The sequence below is a fragment of the Erpetoichthys calabaricus genome, chromosome 13, assembly GCF_900747795.2.
Source record: "Erpetoichthys calabaricus chromosome 13, fErpCal1.3, whole genome shotgun sequence".
Classification (NCBI taxonomy): domain Eukaryota; kingdom Metazoa; phylum Chordata; class Cladistia; order Polypteriformes; family Polypteridae; genus Erpetoichthys; species Erpetoichthys calabaricus.
In genome coordinates, this window is record NC_041406.2 from 108,507,447 (window position 1) to 108,523,737 (window position 16,291).

The following is a 16,291-nucleotide window of genomic DNA, read 5'->3' on the forward strand; positions in this document are numbered from 1 at the left end:
ATAGAGTGGATTTTTGATGATCAGCATGAGATTAGTTACATTGTACTGTGGTTCTTAGCAATGGACTCCATCAGGCAGACACGAGTCTTGACCTGCAAGTGTAACAGAACTGAGTGTGAAGCCAATTGCAAGTGACCTAGTGACTCCACATCCTTAGGGTTACAAGTGCTTGGATCCTTTATGTGCCCTGGGAATGTCCTATTAATTTAGTGGGATCAGTCTTACATTTCATGCAGGGCAGAGACGGTGATGAGTCAATAGTTCAAACCCCAGTTGGAAGGAAACCACAGCAGAGTGCTGGGCTAAGTCTGTTACATTTATTACTGTAACTCAAACCAGAAGATCAAAACCAAGTACAGCGAAGAGACCCCTAGCATCACCTGAAATGTAAAATCTGTTCCTATCCATATTGTTTTTTTTTCCTGTTCCTGGTATTAAACCCATGACATCTGCACTTTTTCATCCATCCCTCTAAATCAAGGGTTCCCAGCTCTGTTCTTGGAGTGCCCCAGTGGCTGCAGGTTTTCATTCTAACCCTTTTCTTAATTAGTGCACTGTTTTTGCTGCTAAAGTGATTTAACTGTAATTAACTTGTTTTTAAAGATTTGTTTCCCTGAATTTCTTCACCGTTCTTCTGACTTGCTTCATTTCTTTCCTTAAATGGCACCCAAACAGAAATGAAATGTGAAGTGAGTGAGACTAACTAAGTCAGGGTCTCAAACTCCAACCAATTTCACTCCAAGCAGTTGCTTAATTAGGCACCGAGTCTTGTTGTTAATTAAACCCGTTCTTTAATTCTATGGCTTGTTGCTGCTTCTCACTGTGCAATGGCTTACATTTCCGAAATGTTCTCTTTTCTAAGAGCACTGTTAAAATGTTTTGGGGACCTGAGCAGATCCACATTCCTAAGACCTACACTTTTTTTATTTTCAGATATTGTATTATGGTCACAGTTTGCTGGTCATGTTTTGGCTCATTTTGTATCTCATTATTGTTTGGCTGCTAATTAAGGAAAATGAAACAATTAAGAGTCTGAGTCTTAAAGAGGAAGTCTATTAAAATTAATTCAAAAGTAGTTAATTTGGAGCAAAACCAGGTCACTAATTCAGAAAAGTGTTACAATGAAAACCGGCAACCATTGTGGCCGTCCAGGACTGGAATTGGGGACCCCTGAACTAAATGGTAACGCAAGTGCCATTCTAGGAACACGAAGCAATATTTTCATAGCTTAAAATGCAGGTAATGATCCTCAATGCAGACCTCACTTCTTCACAAACATCCAAGACAAGCAAACCAAGGGCTGTGAGATAGTTTAATAACAAGAAAATGTAATTTAACAAAACATAATTACAGTATATGCTTTATATTCTGCTGTATGTCCAAACCTACATGTTCTAGGGCACCTGGTTTGACTTTTGGCTATGCTGTGCTCTTTTTGAAATTTGCATTGTTTACTTCTAATTATTGTAATTTATGTAGCTCTAACTATAGGAGACTTTCTAAAATCAATGTATAGTATATTTTGAGCATTGTTATGATCTGGGTACTTCTAATAATTTTTCCTGGATGTTATCAATTTTTCTTTATGATATTTGTAGGTAAACTCCTTTTTTGTCATTCTAGAGAATCTCATGGTAGTCATACTTTTCTACTGGAAGTTTTATTCTAAATGTAGTCATTTCTGTCATCTTTATTTTTAACAGAACACCATTTTGTTTGGCATGGGCATTGTAATTCTGTTGTTTAGTTGCTACCGTGTTTCCACGAAAATAAGACCTACCCCGAAAATAAGCCCTAGCATGATTTTTCAGGATGCTCGTAATATAAGCCCTACTACGAACATAAGCCCTACTTACGATCCCCGCGCAGGCGACTTTGGATGACCGAAAAACGCCTATCGCTATCGTATGTACACAGATGAACAGGAAATAATACCGGTACAAGAAAGGAATTGTGGAGGAGTCCCAGGGCAAAAATCTTACTGCTTTCTGCAAAGAGAAGAAGTTGGATATCCGAAATGCACTACGAGCAGGCTACATGGACAAGAGGTGCTCATTTAAGGAAAGCTCTATTGCTAGACATGAGAGATTGGGTCCAATTGTTCTAAAGGAAATGGAGTTGCAAGAAATTCATAATGGAATTTGGGTTTGGAGAGTTATGATCATGTTACAGAAGATGATGACATGACTGTATTTGAATAATACAGTTCTACAAAAATCTTGCTTCACTTGCCCAGCCACTTCGCGTCTCTGCCAGTGGCATTGTGAAGGGGGGTTTGGCTGAATGCACGCTAAGGAGAGGTGGTCGAATCTGCCACTGTCCTACTGCTATCGTGCTGCGTGTTGATCATTTAAAAGCCTGTGCAGCAGCTGTCCTTTTGTCTCACTGCCTTGTCTTGCAGGTCATTAAAGTGTTTCAGAGAAAATCACGTATCATCTCCTTCCAAGCCTTCCAGGATTTTTTTTTTATAATAGAGAGAAATGTAGATTTTTGTTCATGGTAAAACAAGACATCCCCTGAAAATAATCCCTAGCGCGTCTTTTGGAGGAACAATTAATATAAGACCCTGTCTTGTTTTCAGGGAAACACGATAGCACACAACAACAGGTTGCTAGGGGCGTATCCAAGGAAGTCGCTCCAGATTGTGTAGTTGATAAACCAGCCTCACAGACTCCTCTACTGACAAGGCTGGTGAATATCAAAAGCTCCCTTGCAGTAAACTTAGTAGTTTTTTATTTTTTTGGTTATGATTTTCTGTTTTTTGTTTTCTTTTGCTTTGAGCATACCTTCTATGTTTTGACAAAAGTTATATTTTTCCTAGTTTTGACCTTAGCCTGTATGCCTGAAATTTATTTCCCTGTTCCTTCTTCACTGGGAGAATATAGTGCATAATAAAGTACAAAGTCATAAGGTAATACCTAAAAAAAAAAAAAAAACCCTAAACATAAGTCCTATTCAGACAGAATTAGTTTTACTCCAGGAAGTGGGGTAAACTAATTATTACTGGAGGACCTCCATAATTTTAGCCCAGTCCAAATTGCTTAAATCAAATTGCTCTTTACAGACTGCACGTTCATTTCTCAGTTAAGAGTAGGAACATTTTGCCTTCTATAAAAAGTTAAATTAGTTTTGTGCAAACTGGTATGTTAGTAAAATCCCATTATTCGAGTGATTTAGAGTGGACTAAAACTGTAGAGGTCCTCCACTAATAATTACTTTACCCAAGTGCCTGAAGAGGTAAAAAAGAACTACAAGTCCTCCTTGTTGTACGCACTGAATAATGGGAGTAGGGATATCCCCTCGGAGGTCTGATGGCATATCACAATTGAAAAGTGGGTCGGGTCCTTGGTGGTACAAATGAACATTTTGTTGTTATAAGTAGGAGCTGCTAGTGTGGTCCGAACTGACGACTGACAGTACACACCGCTATGCATACATTAACTACCATTACTCATAATTCAAAAACAAGGAAATGCTGATATGAAGTGCTGATTCATTCCCACCCACTTCAAGTACTGACTTAACTACACCTTATGGTGTAAAACTAATCCCATTTGAATAAGGCTTACAAATTACAGAGGTCCTCCAAATAAGAATTGCTTTACGCTATGTAGCCTCCTGGTATAAAACGAAACCCATACAAATAGGGCTGGCTATACTGTGTCCAGAATGTTAAATTTATCTTTGGAGTTCTTGAAGGGACATTTTTCAATCACATCGATGTGTAGTTTGTTTCATAAATTACACACTTATGAGGCCTCGTCAAGAGAAAGGATTTTCAACCTGTGGGGCATGCCCCCTGAGAGGGGTGTGGACACATGTGAACAGGGGCACAAAGTTTGATCGAAAATTCAGTGTGAAATCTTATTTATCTTTTAAAGTCACTAATTCATTATTCAGCCTCTAGGGACAATCTCTTAACAAGAACCATATCTGTTTAGCGATCACTGGTGACTATTTGTTTGTGCGTACTGCTTCTAGCAAAGGACAAATCCGTAGGAGGCTAAAAAGTGCACAGTTAAAAATCAAATAGTGGCTGACCACAATAAAAAAAAAAGTAGGCAACAGAAATACTACTAATGTAACTGATAGCAACAAAGATGTCAGGATAGTGGCAACCGAATCCACCGCTGAACACAACGATGATGAGCCATCAACATCACATGCAGTGCTAGCATCAGAACAGAGAAAACACACCGTCAAAAGTGCAAACAAGCGAACTATGATGAACGGTACATAAAATATGGGTTTACTTGTATCATAGTAAATGGCGAACAATGTCCACAATGTGTTATATGTTCTGAGGTACTTCCAAATGTCAGTCTGAAACCTATTAAATTAATAAGACACTTGATCACGAAGCACTGAAACCTCAAAGATAAACCCACTGACTTTTTTCATCGTAAAGAGTCAGGGTTGGCAAGCCAAAAACAAACTATGCTCAGCCAAACCACCTCACAAATTATAGCACTGACAGTTTCATTTGAAGTGCCATATTTGATCGCTAAAGCAAAAAAGCCATATACGATTGCAGAGACTCTAATTCGTCCAGCAGTGATGGACATTTCTAGAACTTTGCACGGAGATCAGTTTGCCAGTGATACTGAGAAAATTCAACTATCCGATAACCCAATTAGACATTTTCCATCAAAAGCAAGTACTGATCACATTTTCTAACAGTGGAGGACAATTTTAGATTAGCTGTGGCCAGCACTGTGTCAGAAACAAGCTCAACCATCCCACTGAATAAAGTAAGTAAATCATAAGATTAATGTAAATAACATGCATTATGACATGTATATATCGTAGATAGCCTATATTATTATGATGTGTGCAACCTGATGTATTTTTTGTGTGGTTGAGGGGAAGGAAGGCTCGAGTCCAAACTACACATGAAGGGGCAGCGCATTTTCAAAAACGTTGAAAACCTATGGTCCAGAGTATTGTGTGCAGTTTCGGTCTCCATACTATATAATTAGTATAGTATAAGAGGAGTAGAGAAAGTCTAGAGGAAAACTGCTACATTTATTCCAGCAGTGTAGGGTGTGAATTATGATGTAAAATTAAACAGTTTAACGTTCTCGTTTTGAGCAATCTAATTATACTGTTTGACACAGCAGTCAAAAGGAATTAGGAGAGGAGATGCTGGGTATTACTTTAAAATTACTTATTCATATGGAAAATGGAGGCCAGCAGATTAAGCACAGCTTTCTAATATACTAGGATTGGATTATTTAAAGGTAAAATTACCTAATATGTTACCCCCAAAACCTACCCCAAGTCTTTATTTCTAGCAGACAGAATACAGCTTTGTTATATCCCAGATTTGGGTCAATATTAGAACAATCTAGACTAGTACAGGCAGTTCAGTCTAACAAAGCTTGCCAGGCTGTATATTATAAATCTGCAAGCAGTGTTCACCACAGCAAACACCAGTGATTTACATTTACAGTATATCCTCAAAAGAATAACACCATTAGTGATATGATAGACATACTATTTGTAATCAAAAGCTTACATTTAAGCCATTTACCTTCACAAAATTCCAAGAAATTTCATAAATGCATCCAGATAATGAATTTGGGTTGAGAACTGATAAATTGTGAAATTGTGACCACAACAGGAACAAAACTGGACCTCTTTCTACTGCTGATGTTAAAATAATTATTGGAGGGGCCTACATGCAGGAAAAGCATTCATCTTAGTTAAAGTAAGGTAGCTATAAATAATCTTAATTCCAAACTCAAGAATTACAACAGAAACGTAATCAGAGACAGAGAACGAGGGACAAAAACAGCATAAATGTGTAGCCCAAACACGATGGCATCACAATATTCTGTATGGCTTCCTGTGAATGCAAACTTTGATTAAATAAATGTGAAACTGTAAGGAAAAAGAAATAGATTCTTGGTTTAATTGCTATGTCATAGGCCACTTGATCTTAATAAAGTAGACAAACATGCAACGCATAGAATAATTTCCACAACATACACTTTACATAAAAACAGCAGAAAATGTACGTTCTCCAGCATTCCATTAACAGTAAATACATTTTTACTGTGAGGCAGAGTCCTTGCGCACAGTACAAGCTCACTTGTGACAGTTTGGTTCTCCAGGATTGTCTAACTACAGAGTCAAAAAGTAACTAACTGTCCCTACCAATGATGGTCGTAAGGATCCGAGAGACATTTTGTTTTAAAAGTCTATAACTCAAAACATTTACTCTCAGGAAGGATGTGACCTCATGGCTAAGATTTTCAGCTGTAAACCACCACTAACTCATCATGTACCACTTTGAGGTGAGACTTAGTGAGGAATGTCAACGTAATATAAATATGAAATTTTCTAACCTGCCTCATCCAATTCATTGTTGCAGAGGGCAACAGAAAAGCAGAAGCCAGCCCAGAAAAGGGTACAAGTTCAATCATGGACACAGTCATGCACAGCCACACATCTGCACTCACTCTGGTCCAATTTGGAATTGTCAATTAACCTGCACACAGGTACATGAGAAAAAATGTGGAATTCTTAATTGTTCTTTAGCTGGTGCCTGGGGGAGCGGGATGTACTCTGCTGGATTCCACGCTTCACTCATGATACACTTCCATTTTTGACCATCAGTGGTGATGTTTCGGGCCAAGTCAAAGGTCAGTCGTAGGTCCTTTAGGACTTCTTCGATATGTATGAGCCACATTTTCTTTGGTGCAGTTCATTGAACTTTCTGGGAGGCAGGTTGCACTCTCCATAAAAGGCTGTACGGCAGCCTAGTGATGTTCATCCTGCAGATGTGGCCAAACCATTGCAGTCTGTGGTTTATGATCAGTTCTTTAATTGGAGGTTGGTTACCTTCTTTTGAAAAAGTGGAATACACAGCAGAAAACCTAAATACCAGGAAAGTTACATTTCAACCCATCTTAGACAGGTAGTACAACTAGTTATTGCTGTAACCTATTTGGTTCCAAACAGTTCTGAGCATACTCTTTTACTACTTTCATAATAACAAATTATTAAAATAAATTATTAATAGTCAGTCATTATCCAACCCTCTATATCCTAACACAGGGTCACGGGGGTCTGCTGGAGCCAATCTCAGCCAACACAGGGCGCAATGCAGGAACAAATCCCCAGGCAGGGCGCCAGCCCACCGCAGGGCACACGCACACACACACACACACCAATCGTCAATGCACCTAACCTGCATGTCTTTGGACTGTGGGAGGAAACCCACACAGACATAGGGAGAACATGTAAACTCCCGGGAACTCCTAACTGCAAGGCATCAGCACTACCACTGTGCCACCGTGCCACCCTATAATTAATTAATAATAATAAAATAACAATAATAATCTTTTACTATTTTTAATCACATTTTCCTATGTATACCTAACTTTTTCTTCCCCAATGTTAAAAAGCTGACATTTATTTATATTAAATGTCCCATTAGTGGCATCTGCTGAATGTCCTCTCCACCTCCCACAATGTCTGATGCCTTTCCTCCTTGAATTTTGCTGCCTTCTTTGAAAATTGTCATTCTTTTCCTAAAGGACATAAAGTATGCCATGGCTTCTGAGGATTAACAACAAAGACTGATGTATGTGGCGTTTGCTGCCGATGAGTAATATATAAAGTCATGAATACAATATTCACTGATAATTCAGCAGAGACAGGCCCATCTTAAAAAGAAACTACAGCAAATAGTTAAAAATTTTAACAACCTACTGCACATTCCCGTTGTCATATCAGTCCCAATATGTGAAATTCAGAAATAAAACAAATAATCTGCCACTTGAGTATCTTTCTTAAATAACCAGCAGTTTTTTTTTAAATATGGTAAAAGTTTTACTTTTTTGAAGGGTGCAGTCATAATGTGGCAGAAATCACGAAAACTGGCACGTACTTGTAACTACGCAGTAAATTTGAAAATGTATAACCATATCACTAACAGCCATTTTATTCTGTCCATCAAGCAATTCCTAAATAAATTGATTTTTTCTAATGTTATACTAAGCATAATGAGAAACGCTGGCAGGTAAGCTTTACTCATTTCATGTGAATTTCCCCTTGGGGTTAATAAAGTATCTATCTGTCTATCTATCTGTCTACTCTGGTCTTTTATTGCTAAGCTAGTTCAGACTAGAGAGCTTTTTTCGCTGAACATCCATACATACATATCACAGTTAACAGTATACAGTTATGTACCCAACATAAAATAGATCCATTAACTCTATATAAAACAAAAGCTTTTATTTTTCTGGACATTTTTATACCAATTAGAGGATTTTCTCAGTCACAGCATAAGCAATAACAAGGTCCAAGTTGAGTGCTGAGCAGTTGCAGGGAGTCCCACTCACTAGTCCTTCACTCTAGCCTGGCTATATCACTGCATCTATACTTTCAATTATGTTTTTTTAATTGACTAACCTGAAGTGTTACATTATTGAAACTGTAAATTTGAAAAACATTCAATTAAAAGGTATGTGTTATTTGGGAGCTTGTGCTTTCAGATGCCTAACTGGATTTATAGAAGCTTGCACACTCCAGGCAGAAGCAGCCTAGTGGCACACTGAAGAGTTTGTATCTCTGCAAATATGTTACATTGTGTGCACTGTCCTGCATATAAAATAAAAATGAATCTAAAGGTAGGATGAGATTAGCAGACCTGAACATTTCTCCACACAGAGAAAGAGCACACAGCATATTTATTCAAAAAAACAACATTTTCCCTGGTTCAGCCACCCCATCTTGTGGTGTGATATGAAAGTCTATTATTTATTTATTTATTTATTTATTTATTTATTTATTTATTTATTTATACAAAGCTTGGTCTGTTGCAACACTGTTGTTTAAAATATCTTGTTTTATTTTGCATCTATTCTAGGACTCTGTCAAGATATCGTTATCATTAGTACAAATCTGTAGAGAGGAAATCGAAGTTCTTGGATCCTACAGAGCATTTTAAGAGTGGTAAGCAGATACTGTTTTCTAACTTAATTCCAAATCCCTGCTAAATTCTAGAGATGAAAATTAAAGTGATTCCCATCATTTTGTGAGAAGGTTCATACATTGTGCTCACAATCTTTAAAATTCAGAAAGTGTCACCAAAAGAGAAGTTGGGAGCATGCACTGATAGCGCGCTTCCACACCAATACACAACGAACCACTTGGTTTGTAGCCCGACTGCAGTGGGTGACACCTCAGCACCACACTGGAACAGTGTGAGGTTTTTACAGTGGCTGGAGTGCCAATCCTGCCACCAACCCCGAAGTGTTCACTCTAAATTAGAGGACCTGCTTGTAGGGCTGGATGCAGATTAACATCATACCCATGATGAAGCAGCTGCAGGTTAAGGGCCTTGCTCAAAGGCCCAACGGAGTAGAGTCTCTTCTGGCATGTACAGGATTCGAACTGGCAACCCTCCAATTGCCGGCGTGGATCCAGAGTCTCAGAGCCACCACTGCACCTGCAAAAGCTAAAGCATAAAAGCGTGACTCAGTTTTATTATTTTTATCTGTTTCATATTGCCACATTGCACCATCTGTGCTCAAAAATAGTTTAGTCAAACCTCAATATTATTTTCTTTTTTTTCAGTTATCAATGGTAATATTGTTGATCGATCAAAAATCAGAAATTACCTTAAAAATTGTGGACTTCTGCATAAAGCACTCACCAGATATTGTCAGCTGAGCCTGAAGCACTAAGTGTGAGGTGTAATAGATTCCACACCACACAGAAAGAGGTTTGGGGGCAGCCGCCCATATACTTTAATTTGGCTGCCAAAAATAGAGAAGGTTGTGGTTCAATGTTTCAGATTTCAGTCCAGAACAAGAACAAACAAAAAAAGGCAAACATGGTGGTTTATAGGGGGAAATGGGAAATGATGTCATCAGACAGGAACCGGAAGTGACATCCTCGGGCCTGGGACCAGAAGTGATGTGGCATTAACCGGAAAGTGACATTCTTGGGACCATAATTGACGTCATTGGACCTAGGCGGAATTTCCCCTGATCGGTCTTGTCTATGGAAAAGAGCAAGGATTAGTGCACTTTGCCATCCCCTGGTTTGGCGTGTAATTACAATCAGGTGAGTCTTTTAGCTGCCTCCCACGCGCACGTGTGTGACAGAGTCTTGACTTTTGCTTCTAGATGGATCCTTTTTTGTTTTTACTTACCTTTTGATACATTCACTTTTTGGGACTCATGCACCAGAAACTTTTTGATGTTCTTCATTCTGTCACTGTAGCAGTTGTCTTTTACCTTAACATACATACAGATTCGAAAGTAGGGTGTCACCTTCTATGTCCCCATTTCTAAATTTACCTGGCTTTGTCTTCATTTTTTTTCTTAGTGCTTATTCAGTTGCTGTTGATGGATTCTGTTGTATCAATCTGCTTTTTTGATCTTTGCCTGTTAAATTGTCTTTCCTTTACTTACAGTTCTTGTTTTATTCAAGAATTTTCTTCACATAGTTTAATTTTTGGTTGATGTTATTCTTGCTTAAGAGTACTAGAAGGGGGAAGACAGTTTTTTTCAGGCTTTATTATATGGCATACTTTAGTTTTTACCTTCCAGACACGCTATAAGGGAACACTACTCAGGGTATTGTCCTGCTTGCTACTTTATAATTGAAACGGTTCAGCTGCTTCATTATTCACTGTGCCATTTGTCTCTAAACAAGCTCAAAATGCATGTGGAAAGTTGTGATTGGCAATCGTGACATAAATACTGGGGATCTAACTGAGCAGGAAAAGCCTATGTCTCATTTAGCAATGTGCCCATACTAAAACACAAAGAACAGCAACGTTCAGACTTTCAAATCATGTAGCACGCAAAATTCAAATTTATGAGAAAACAGAAGAGAGACCATTAATGCCAAAAATCTGTTTCAAATAAAGCCATAATAAGTGAACAGGAATTGGTTGGGGAATTGTTTCCATAGGAAATGGAAAAGGCTTTTGGTAAACATGTCAAGAAATGGCACTTCAATTCAGATTATTACAACAAAAATGAAAAAAAGATGCCTACCTAAACTGAATCGGCTTTCACTACACAGTATAGATTCTAACTACTAAGAGGAGCTCCTAGTCTGCTTACCCAACTAACTTCACAAATGATCGTCTGTAGACTGGACGTAAATCTTCAGCCATCAAGGGACACATTTACAGCAGATATTTCATATGCAGACTCTTAATGATGATGCAGAGTGTCACACACGTGCGCATGGGAGGCAACTAAAGGGCTTGAGTAAGGGCAGTTTCCGAGTCATACCAGGATGTGGCAAAGTGCACTGACTCTTTTTCTCCCATTCCTGTAGACCATTCATGGGAGATTCCACCTGGCCCTCTTGACGTCACTTCCGGGACCGAGCCTATGGACGGAGACCTTGCCGGCTCTGGCCCCTGTGATTTCACGTCCGGGCTTGAGCCTATGGCTGAAGACCTTCGTGAGCCTGACCCCTTTGATCTCACTTCCTGTCTTCCCCTTAAAAAGCCTCCACCTTTTCCCTATTCCCTCAGTTCTGTTTTGGACTCGGTTTTGTGCACATCAGTGCTGTATACACTTCACAACTTTGCAGCCAGGAAACCAAATACACGGGTAGCTGCCCCAAACCTGTCTATGACTCTGAGTCGAGTTTGTGACAAGAGCTTTTTGAACTAAAGTAACCGATTAATGCAGTAATTCTGGAGTTGTGCGCACAGTCACAACTTTGAGTATCGACAATTCACCCATCATAAAACAGTAGTAGCTCTAGAGTCCATCCTCTCAACTATGGTGCTTTAAAATGACTTTTTTCATTTCATTACGTATTTCTTGTTGTGGGTGGTGTCACTGAAATAAATAAATAATGATATAAATACATAAAGAAATAAGCCACAAAAAGCTTACTTCATGAAACAATTATTTATCTTCATATATCATTGCGTTCATATATTTGTTGTCACATTTTACAAGTTTTGTCTGAAATATATTCCTCCATATGCAGTTGCACTCTGTTGAAATCACTTTACATAGGTGATCTTTGTTACATTTTAAGCGCGAGATCAATAGTCCGATTCATCATGGACTGGGCCAGCTGTATACAGTATAAACTAGCTGTACTACCTGGCAAATTATGGTATAGTGCTGTTAATCACATGTATCAGAAGTACTATGTAACTATATAACTAACTGAATACTTTTCTGTATACATTGTTATTTTTTTCCCCAGGGGTTAATATGATTCACTTTCTGGAGCTCCTTTCTCTTGAAAATGTTAGATACAATTGCCAATTGAGTAAAACATTCCTGACGTAGGTCAATTCTTGCTTTTCCTAGTAGCTGACCTTGGCTGCTGTTGACAGTCATTAGAAGTGTAAAACTGTATTCTTTTGAATTCAAACAGGTGATTAGTAGAAATAATGGGATTTTTCTGTATATTATATTATATACTTATAATTTCAGTCTGTAGCACATCCTATAAAAATTGTAGGTTCAATCAGATATGAATGTAACACTTTGATCTATAATAATAAAAGGCAAAGCCCTCACTGACTGACTCACTCACTGACTGACTCACTCATCACTAATTCTCCAACTTCCCGTGTAGGTGGAAGGCTGAAATTTGGCAGGCTCATTCCTTACAGCTTACTTACAAAAGTTACACAGGTTTCATTTCGAAATTCAAAGTGTAATGGTCATAACTGGAACATATTTTTTGTCCATACACTGTAATGGAGGAGGCGGAGTCAAGTATCGCGTCATCACGCCTCCTACGTAATCACGTGAACTAAAAACAAGGAAGACATTAACAGCACGAGTCACACGCGGGAACGAAGGTAAATTACGTTAATTTTTGACTGTCTTTTAATACTGTGTGAGCATACATATTAACACATGTACAATTAAACGTGTGCATTTACGGGGTGATTTCTCAGGCTTAAAAGCTCACCTTTTATCAAACGCGGGAAGAAAGGTAACTGACGTTGTTCACTGTCTTTTAATACTGTGTAACCATACATATTAACACATGTCCAATTAAACGTGTGCATTTACGGGGTGATTTCTCAGGCTTAAAAGCTCGCCTTTTACTAAAAAGGTAAATGCAAAACTATTTTCAATCAGTTTATTGAAACGCTCCCGTTAAGGATTGCAATAACATATTCGCGAGATAAAAGAACGAAGTAGGGGGAAATGGAGGAACAGCTGCAAACAGCGAAGAGCAAAAAATTAATTAAACAATTGAGAACGGAGCGAGTTAAGCATACAAGCATGTTCATAAGGGAAACAAAGCACGGTGTAAAACGTAAGTTTAAATTAAGTTAATAGAAACACTCCCGCTGCGGATTGCAATAACATATTCGCGAGATAAAAGTTTAATGAGAAGACACGAGGTATAAACGAAGCACACGCCGTGGCGCAACGTTAGGGGCAACAGTTTCAACCATTCTATGATCTGCTTCTCGCAACTGAAAGACGGCACATGGCGGATGTTAGCCGACTTGCTGACCGCAACGTTAGGGGCTTCAACTATGGTGCTGACGCAACATCTCAGTGCCAACACTTTGCAGACTGTACTTAAAAGACACGCCCTCCTCACTGGACAGTTAAAAACACCAATCAAACTAACGATGACATCAAGTATTACCCAATCAAAAGTAGGAAAGGAGGCATCTTCATAAAATGCGTGTGGGATGATTTGCATGAGACGCTGCTTTAAAAAAAAAAATGATAAAAAAAATACGGGATAAATCCCGTCCAGTATTGATTCAAAACGGGACGCGCAATTTCATTCTCAAACGCGGCACGATTCCGTATTTTAAAGGACGGGTGGCAACCCTACAGTGCCAGGTAACCACCCATACAATCAGATTGTGATTCAGACTAGGAATGCAATGAATGTAATTACCCCGATCTACATACAAGGCGAAAGTCTTGCAACATTCAAAGATGATGGTTTGGGATAATTAGTACTTATTAAGTACAACATTGAACATAAAAGAGCTTATGAAGCCTTGAACCGAAAAAAGCAAGATCTCAGAGATCGTAAAAAAAAAAAAAGGAGGTAATGTCGTTTTACTCGCTGTAGATTTTACTCAAACATTACCAGTTATTCCACGAGGGAGACCAGCAGATGAACTCAACACGTGTTTAAAATCCATGCTTCTCCCACGGTCGGTTATATGTCGCGTGTTCTCGGGTAGGTACACCAAAAAATGTATACATTTAAGCATGTAATGGGCAAAGAAAAAATGAGGTATACCCGAAGGCACTGCAGTAGTACTCAATGTAACTTTACTTCTTAAATGTTAATGTTTTACTGTTTAATAATTTATACGCTTCTTATATATTGTTCAAATTCTTTTATGAAAATACCAGTGACAGCGCAATGCACGATAACATGGAGTGAATACACCATACGCATCTGCCCACGGCCGCCCTGGTGTGCGCAGATAGGAGTTGATTCTAAAATAAAATAAACATAAAAAGAGTAATACATTCATCACCCATAAAGCAGATAGCAGACGTGACGTATTATATGTGTACCACATTTCAAGTCAATACGTGAAACGGTTTGCAAGCTACATGTGATTTAAAATCCTGGACAGACCAACGAAAAGCCACGGTAGCAAATGATTGAAGAAGATTTTACTGTTTAATAATTTATATTTATATGAAATGTGCTTCTTATATATTACTTCATATTCTCATATGATAATGATGTTAATGTTGTTTATATTGATTTCTATGTTATTGTAAGTGCATCTATGTGTGTATATGTATGTATGTATGTGTATATATATATATATATATATATATATATATATATATATATATATATATATTTATAAAAAATATATATATAAAAAATATATGTGTATATGTATATATAATATATCTGTATATGTGTGTGTATATGTGTATATGTATATATATATGACAGCAACACTCATAACAATGACAACACAATTACATTGACAATCATGTTACGTTATTTTTAAAATGTTTCCTTTACTTTTTCATAACCTCTTTAACACACTACTTCTCCGCTGCGAAGCGCGGGTATTTTGCTAGTCTATAATATTGTACCATTGCAAAGTTTTGGAGGGTTTAGATCAAAAGTAATATACACCAAATCATGGTTTACTTTGACTTATTATATGCAATAGAGCCTTTACATTTACATGGCCCATGCAGTGAACTGAATGTTTTAAGAATTGCACAGAAAAGAACAGGTGAAAAGAAGTAAGTTTGTGAACAATGTACAGTGTTGAACTTCTCAATATTGTGTCCATGGAGAGCCCCTTTTACTGAGCTGTGCAAGCATTTAAACTTACTAAGACATGGCATCACTCCTGGCCTGTGTTGTGCCTAAGTGTTGGAGTAGGCCGGTAAGCTGTTTCTGCTTTGCAAATCAGAGTGTAGCTGCTCATCACCGTCTGACCTCCAAGGGGACACCTCAGTTCATTGCAATATTGCATGTGTCTCACCACCAAGGCACCACATCCTCCACCCCATTCATAGAAGTACATGTATGGAAGTATGCTCAACCTGTCCAGTTGGGACAGCCTCTTCTCCTGCTGAATTTGTGTGTATCTTATACCACATAACAGGCAGTAAGAAACAGCCAATAGAAAAGGGAGCACTGCAGGTACCCATGGACGCAACTTGCTAAGCACATCTATTTAGAGCTTCGCCGAACTGTCATCCTGCCACTTCAATCGTGCTAGTGGCCTTCATTTACATAAAGTGATCGAAGAGCAGTCCATTTGTATGAAGTACAAGCCCCATTTCTTTGTGCGAACACATTTCAGGCTGAGCCAAAAAAAAGAACACAGTGGCTAAGAATATCACACTTGCTAAAGCAATATTAGTAACGAATATTGACAAATATTGGTGGGCTAATTTTCTTTTTTCTATAACATCACCAAATTTCAGTCAAATCAATCAAAACGTTTTTGAGATTTTGGGGTATTGTGTTTTTCTATTGTGGATGGGGGGTTACCCCTAAATATTAATCTACCTACAACCACACGCTCGTTCAGGAAGTGGTCCCCTGAGGCAGAGCAGGCTCTGAGAAACTGCTTTGGAACTATGGACTGGCATATCCTGCAGGGATCTTATAGTGAGAACATTGAGGAGGTTGTTGACTGCACTACTGACTACATCAACTTCTGTATGGACATTGCAGTTCCTGGTGGCATGGATCGTGGACTATCTTACAAACAGACCTCAGTATGTGCGTCTCGGGATTTGCAGGTCTGATATTGTGGTCAGAAACACAGGAGCGCCGCAGGGGACTGTACTTTCTCCGGTCC

The 16,291-nt window shown here is 38.5% G+C and overlaps 1 protein-coding gene across 1 annotated transcript in view; it reads left to right on the forward strand.

Moving 5' to 3' along the window:
• Positions 1-16,291, forward strand: part of zgc:110045 (uncharacterized protein LOC664755 homolog) — a 462,322-nt gene that overhangs the window by 207,440 nt on the left and 238,591 nt on the right. The window contains exon 2 of the mRNA XM_028817427.2: positions 8,879-8,964. The gene's annotated coding sequence lies outside the window, so the exon portion shown is untranslated. The remainder of the gene's footprint in view (positions 1-8,878; positions 8,965-16,291) is intronic.